This window comes from Juglans regia, chromosome 4 (genome assembly GCF_001411555.2).
Source record: "Juglans regia cultivar Chandler chromosome 4, Walnut 2.0, whole genome shotgun sequence".
Taxonomy (NCBI): Eukaryota; Viridiplantae; Streptophyta; class Magnoliopsida; order Fagales; family Juglandaceae; genus Juglans; species Juglans regia.
The window spans coordinates 22,052,056-22,059,795 of record NC_049904.1 but is presented as its reverse complement, the minus strand read 5'-3'; the positions used below and the strand labels follow the sequence as shown (position 1 = coordinate 22,059,795).

Sequence of the window (7,740 nt, the reverse complement as noted above, 5' to 3'; positions counted from 1 at the left end):
TCCACATTGGCTTATGCATATTTGAGACAAAATAATAATAAAATATTATTATTTTATTATTATTACTTTTTTGCTAAAATTTATTTTTTTATATATATTTTACAATTAACATCCACTACATACATTTGACATTAATAATACAAATATAATAATAAAAAATATAATTTTTTAATAATAATATATTAAAAATATAATAAAATGAAAAATATATATATAATATATTATAATAATAAAATGAATGTGCAAGTGAATGTTTGTTTTGTTGTTGGAAGATGGAGAAAATGAAAGGATTGTGTAAGAGAGAGTGGGAGGAGAGAGAAATAATTATTTAAATATGATTTGTAGGGTGAATAGTGGTTATCCAAATTTGGATAACCACTATTCATAGGTAGCTAAATATTTAGATATGCATAAGCTAATGTGGAAGATTTTAGGGTCATATTATGTAAATTTGACTTTGCATATGCATATGCATAGACCAATACTAATGCTCTTCGCATACATCATGTTCATGTGCTCCTGATTCCATTTCTTTTATGGTCAACATAAGATAAATTCATTATTAAAGAGAAAAATATATAAGAAGGGAGTGATACATAAATATAATGTTGATGCATTTTTCAATTAAAGCCCAAATGTCAACAATACGGTCGAGTGATCCATGATGATATTTGGACGAAGACACAATAGTGGGTGCTCATTTTATGTTTTAAATAGTATATAACGCACATAAATTGTAAATAAAAGGATAAAGAAATTTACGTGATTTGACATTAAAATTTATGTCTACAAATTTTTTAAGGATGAAACCTACTATATTTGGTGATTTTAATCCGACCCGGCTAGCTAGTTAGGATATATTATATATTGTATTATACCTTTGTACAATTGCTGCACTGTATCTTTGATTATCACCAGAATAAAATCATTTACAGTTTCTTAGATGTAGGCACGTTATCAAACTACGTAAATCTTGTGTCGTGTGTGATTAATTTCATTTTTTATTGTACTTTTCTCTTTTATTGTTCCTAATAGTATGAACAAACTTTAGTCGACACTACAAGAAAAATCATTTTTATTAACGAAAGTTTTAGTAGCGACATAAAAAACGTAGTTAAAGGTTTATCTTTAATTAAGAAAATTTTAAATTCGTCGCTAATATTATTTTTAACAATCAAAATTGTATCGTCATTTATATTGGTTGCAAATACATAAGTGAGAAAATTTCTTACCAAATGAGAAAGTAATTATGGCGATAATTATAGAACTAGCAACGACTATAATTGTCACTTATAATCTTAATATATATATATATATACACACACATACACACAAGGGAACAGTCTCAGGTGCGTTACCCCGGGGTGCACCTGACATAATGATTTAAATAAAAAAAATGAAAAAGTCAGTAACTTATTTATTTGAAAATAAAATACAAGGTTAGAAAAGACAAAAAATCAAGATTAAAAAAAAAAAATCTAAATTTCAGCAAAGTATGAATATTAGTCTGCATCCATATTGGATTATCTATCTACTCTCTATATAATAAAAAAATATTAATTAAAATATTAATAATAATTATATTCTAATCAAATTAATAATATTCAATATTAATATTAATAATAATTATATTCTAAATAAATTAATAATTAATATTATATATTGAGTGTTTTAAGTATTTTATTAGTTAAATTTACTTAAAGTTGAATTTTACAATGAGAATGCTCTAAAGCATTTATGATCTAAAGATTAAAGTCATTTTAATTCTTTTATTTTAAAAAAATTGAAACAAAAAGAAAGAAAAATCAGTACACTGTCAAAATAAAAATGACATAAAAAAGAAATGCCAATTCATGTACACCGCGGGGTTATTAGGGTTTCTTGGTAAAACATAATCATTCATTAAATTTTATAAAGAAGCTACACGTCAAATAATCAAGGTTTTTAAAAACTTTTTGATAAAAAAAATCATTCGTTAAATTCTACAAAAAAATTATACGTTAAATGGTTAAGAATTTTAAGCACGTTTTAGTAAAATATGAATTAACGGACGTAATGTAAAAACAAAAAATACTATTCATAATTAGATAATTATTTATTATAATAGAGTTGATATATATACTACAAGAATTGTGGCCTATTGCGGTGATTTTATGACTGTTGGAAGGCATTGCGACGAACGCTGACTCGCTGCGGACTTCAAACATTAACTTTTTCCAAATGTCTTTTTGCAGCGAGTTTTGGTCATATTTCGACGGAAAAATTCACTGCAAATGCAGTAGACTTGTTACGACGATGAATAAATCGCTGGAATTGTATTTTTAAACGCAGGCACCAAACGCACGAAAAACTCTATTTCCCCCCTCTTCCCTTGATTTTACCCCATGCAGTGCTCACAAATCCCGCGAGTCCCTTTCTTCCCCAAATTCGTCTTTTCCATTTTCTCTCTACCTGCAAATTAATCAAAACCCATCCATTTTTGTTGCTACACGACTCTCCTCTTCCCCCAAAAACAGCGAATCTGCCTCCACCGATTTGGCGACCGCGGCTGTCCTGTTCTACATTTCCTCTTAGCACGGTAAACACCAATTTTCTGTGTATTTCTCGGTTTTCTACGATTCCCAGTTCAAAAATCGATCCCTTTTGACATTTCCTAAGCCGATTAATAGGGTTTCGTTGATCGCGTCCTCCTCTGTCCTCTCCTCTACTCGATTGCCGCCGATTAACATTGGTAAGATACTCTTATAACAATTATAGTTTACTTATTTTTTTAATATATACTGAACGTGTAGATTTAGTAGTAGATGGTATCTCGTAGAAGGGAAATGCGCTTGATAAGTGTATAGAAGTAGTTGATCCAAAATGTAGATGGCAAAGTATTAAATTAATGAAACTTTTTTGATTAGTATTAGCTATACCAGTGTGTAACTAGAACCCAAAAATTATCCGTGTATGTGAGTAAGAGTGTAAGTCCATCTGATAAGTGATATATACTCTTGGGTGCTGGCTTTTTCTAAACATCGGCTTGTTTATATGGTGAATTTTTTTGGTATGTTTTTATGACTAAAGCACTGTTTAGGGACCATTTACATTTTGTTTAGGGACTAGTTTATGTTCTGGTAAGACACTTTTCAGATTACAACTGGCATGTTCCTTTAGAATTGATTATAAATTTGTGTGATTAAGCAAGCTCCAACCTTTTGCTGGTATCAATCTTCCAGAAATTCCTGTGAAAGGTCTGAGTGTATATGTGAATCACATAGGTTATTTCGCATGGGATATCTAAAAAGGTGTTGGGGATAAGTTGAACAAGTAGTCGGATAAATATGTCTTTCTTAGCAAAAACTTAGTGTTATATTATTGAGTCAGAAATTGTTGCAATTAAAGGCTTTTTGCAGCGATTTTATTTCCAACCAAAATCGCCGGGATATGCCTTATTTCTTGTAGTGAGTGTTAGGGAATTCAATCCTTATCTTTTGTGTTTATTTATTTATGGAATTTCTAATTTTCAACATTTTGTAGTCACGAATACTGTAATATTGGAGTGTAATTGCATTAATTTATATGTATAAATTGGAAGCTCATGAGTAACAAGATCTGCATGGCAAGATTTTCTTCTTTTTTAAAATTGCGTTTAAGGCTAGCTTATATTATAAGTAGTTTAATTATTAAATCAGTGAATATTAGATCGAAGGACCATGAGTTATGGTGGTCAGTCCCATATATAACAGGGTCTTCAATCTTATGAAAATGATGGAGATAAATTAGTGGTATTAAAAATACTAAAAATAGTTTAAAAGATAATCCTAGCTAGTTTAAAAGATAAAATATACTTGTGTGGGAGCTAGTCTTTTAGTCTGCTATACTGAGCCATTTTGTACCAGCTTGCATCCTTTTTTCTAAGGGGGAATCAATGAAGCAATATTTAATCTCATCTTATCCCAAAAGATCAAAAGAAACATGAACGGACTTTGGCCTCAATGATTATTCTATGCAAAACATGAACGTGCGATCATCTCACTCGGTCATTAATTAACCATGTTATTCATTGGTTACATGATTTTAATGTTTTTGTTAAAACCAAATAAACTCATGAGTTCAAGATTCTTGCACTCTTATCTGTTGGCTTTGCAAATGCAACAAGCTGTAAGTCAGAATTGTTTGTCTCTTGTTAGTGCACTGGACACTCCACCTTGGAAATTCTTGGAGATTTGGGATGACATAATCACTTTTTCTATGCAGCACACCCATAGAGAAGGTAATAAGATGGTGCATTGGGCAATATATATCCAATGGGAGGTTAAGTACACATGTTTTGTGGTAGTGAGCTGGGCAGGTGTTGGTTTTTTGGGCTTTTGACATGTAATGGGGTGGCTGTAAATGTATTTAGGTTCATGTTTTGCCTTTTGTGGTTTCCATTAAGCTTATGACAATAGGGGGAACTCGAGGTTAGACGAAATGTAGTACTATTGGTAAGAGAAGCATGTAAGTATCTACATTTAATTTTTTAAGGACTTATTACAAGTCCTATTGGCATGCACCCAAACTTTACGAGTTTTTATACAGGCAATGCAAATGGAGATGAAAGGAAGATCGTGACAGCTTTATAGAGATTTTTTTATATTTACTCTTGCCTGCATACTTGTTGATGGGTAACTCTTATCTTGAGTCAAAGTTTCACTAAATCTGGGGTAAAGAATTCCCAAAAGCTGGATGAATAGGTATTTATATGTTTGTTCCATAAAGTTATAATTTACCTTATATGGCTTGCTATGGATACCTAGAGCAAATGGATGATAGAACTTATATATATATTATATATATATAATATAACTGCATAAGTCCTATTAGCTGCAATAGGAAGACGCCAGGATTAAGTTACTACTGCATGTACTTTTACTTTTCATTGTTGGACTTTACTGAAAGCACTGCAATAGGAAGACGCTAGGATTAAGTTTTTGTGACTCCTTTCTGAAAGCACTGCACTGGAAGCCTGAATTTTTGGCTTATAAAAACAGGGGCTGCTTTAGGTACTGGTTTTGCTTCTCTATTTTTGAAAGAAATCAGAGTGTGCTTGAATTTTGTTATTAGAGGGGAGTATTTTACTTTAGAATCAGCTTAAAGTAAATAATTTTTCCTTAAGAGTAAGCCAATGCTTGTAGAAGTTGTTGGTGATGTGGCTCTTTTGGCAGTATACTTTGATTACTAGGGTCGTAGTAGAATAAAATAAATATAAAACAATAATTTTTGAGTTGTAGACTACGGTGTTTAGTTAGACTTAGATTGTTGACGTATTTGTTCATTTTTTACTAAAACAATTTACCTTTATGAACTCTTAGAAATCTTTAGCAGCCAAAGGTAGAATTTATTGCCTTTTCAATTAGGTGTTCAGCTGGAAGTTGATAGCTGGTGTTTTGTTGGAATCGGTTCTACAATTATTTTAGTCGGGACTTAAAACTTTTTTCACTGATAGATGATGCAGTTTGATTGAAGGCCTTGTGGTACATTTCTGTTAAGGAAAAGAGAATGGCTTCAGCAGGGCCACAACAATCACTCAAGAGACGTGATTCATCTGTGACTAGAGAAGACGATGAACTTATCATAACTCCTTTGGGTGCTGGTAATTGGTTTTCTCTTCTGCAATTTTCCTTCATTGACTTATCAATAGGAAGAGTTGTATTTTACTTATAAAAAAAAGAACAGCTGTATTTTTCTTCCAACAATGTTGATGTAACGTATAGTTTTGCCTCTTTGTTTAACCTAAAGTTATGCTTCTGCTTCCAGCTTTCACTTGGATCATGCTGCATCCCTACCATATTTTCTGGAAAAGGTATCTTGCTTACTCCGTGAATTAACATAAGTTGTGTGCTGTCATTTCTTTCCCTGCTGACAACTAATGTATTGGAACTTTGTTCAGACCACCTTCAAAGGTCGAGTTTTCATGACTTATCCAACAATGGCCATCTACAAGCTGCTTTTGACTGATTATGCTAAAGTTAGCAAAGTTTCGGTTGAAGATATGTTGTACAATGAACAGGACATCAATCGCTCCATGAATAAAATTGAGGTCTGTATCTTTCAGTCAATGCATTTTTTTGTTCTCATTGGCTCTAGGTTTGCATTGTTCCAAAATTGGTTCTATAATTTTGGGTTGACTGCAAAGTTATTTCCAATGCACGCCTAAGTTACCATCTTACAACTATGCATAATATGTACTTCACATAAGCATAAAATGCAAGAAAAATCACTTTAAACACAAATCTGAAAATTCTATTATAATCCAAACACCTACTCATACTCAATCTATATATTACTCTCTATTAATTAAACTAACACAATCACATCACATTATACTTTATGGCTATATTAGAGTGCTAACATTATACTTTACCTTCAACTCCCATTCAATACCCACCGGCACAACACATAACTTCTTCTTATAAAGTTAGTGATTGTGTATGAGTTAATTTTATAAGCTTCATTCACACAATACATGGTTGAAATCTTATTTCTTTTATATTCAGATATGCACCATGCCAACATATAGCTTAAAGCAACTTTTATTCAATGGTGTGTTGGCAGCTTGTCTCAGTGTCTGATCATCACAGGAAAAAATAAATAAAATCTGGTTATTTATTATTCCAGCTTGTTTTTAATAATATCTATGGACCACTGCTTATCCTTTCATTGTGCTAATTACAAAGAAATTAGGTTCCTTACACACCAAGTAATCAGTAAGGCAATCATCCAAAATTTGTTCATTAATTAGCAGGCAAAGAATGGCTAATCATCTTTCTTAATCAGTCAATATTCCCTTTAAAAAAATGACTAGCTAGCATGTATAATAATTTCTAAACCATCATGCATGTATAATGACTAGCTAGCCACATGCAAATTCCAATTGTGCCTTAAGTTTTTAAGAGATTTTGTAGAATATTATGTGTATCCGCCTTTAATATTAGAAAGTGTTTAGATAAAAAGGATCTCATGGCCGTTTTGTTTGTTTTGCTAAGGGGATAGAGGAAAAAAGAAGACAGAAAGTAAGAGAAGTGTCTGCTTGGCATTAGAGGCCAATCTCTCATGTTTGGTCCTCTTTCACATAACCAAACAATGTTTGATAGCCATCGAAGACTACTTTACTTTTAAACTACTAAGAGCCTTAATAGTTGTTCAGTGTAGGTTGTGTCACAATAACATGTAGTTTTCAATTTCCTGAGACGTAGTTTTCAGTTTCCTGTTCCAATAATATAGATCTGATCCTTTTAACTATCTTAAAAAGGCATGTAAACTACATCAGTTTTAGATGTTTCGTCCTTTAGTACTTGGATATGATGCAAACTTGGATGTGTTGAGTTTGAGTGATGTATCTTGTAGCTTCTGATCTGTTTATCAACTCGAGCATTGGACCTTTGGTTTTAAGATGAGTGTCTTCTTTTACTTATCAAAAAAAAGATGAGTGTCTTCTTTTGTGGGATTTTTTTTGTAGAAAACCTTTTCTGGCGAGTAGTATTCGTCGGAAATATATTTTTTTGTCCAGTAAACTTACTTGCGGCAATCTGTCAATTATGAATTATTGTCACCATTATGTATTCTAAGCGGGTAATTGTCTCTGAAAGATCTAGGTAGTTTCGGCAATTTTTTTTTAAACCTTTTACGACGATATATATTGTCGTAATTGACTTTTTTCAACGATTTAATGTTAAACGGAAAGGCCATTTCTATCTTTTTTGGGACATTTGC

The 7,740-nt window shown here is 31.7% G+C and overlaps 1 long non-coding RNA gene across 1 annotated transcript; it reads left to right on the top strand.

The window, feature by feature from the left end:
• Positions 1 to 2,371: 2,371 nt before the first annotated feature.
• Positions 2,372 to 7,439, top strand: LOC109019845. Its single transcript, XR_002000833.2, has 6 exons — positions 2,372 to 2,578; positions 2,670 to 2,731; positions 5,474 to 5,620; positions 5,785 to 5,830; positions 5,918 to 6,067; positions 7,014 to 7,439. It is a non-coding gene; the product is annotated as an uncharacterized LOC109019845 (long non-coding RNA).
• Positions 7,440 to 7,740: the final 301 nt, after the last annotated feature.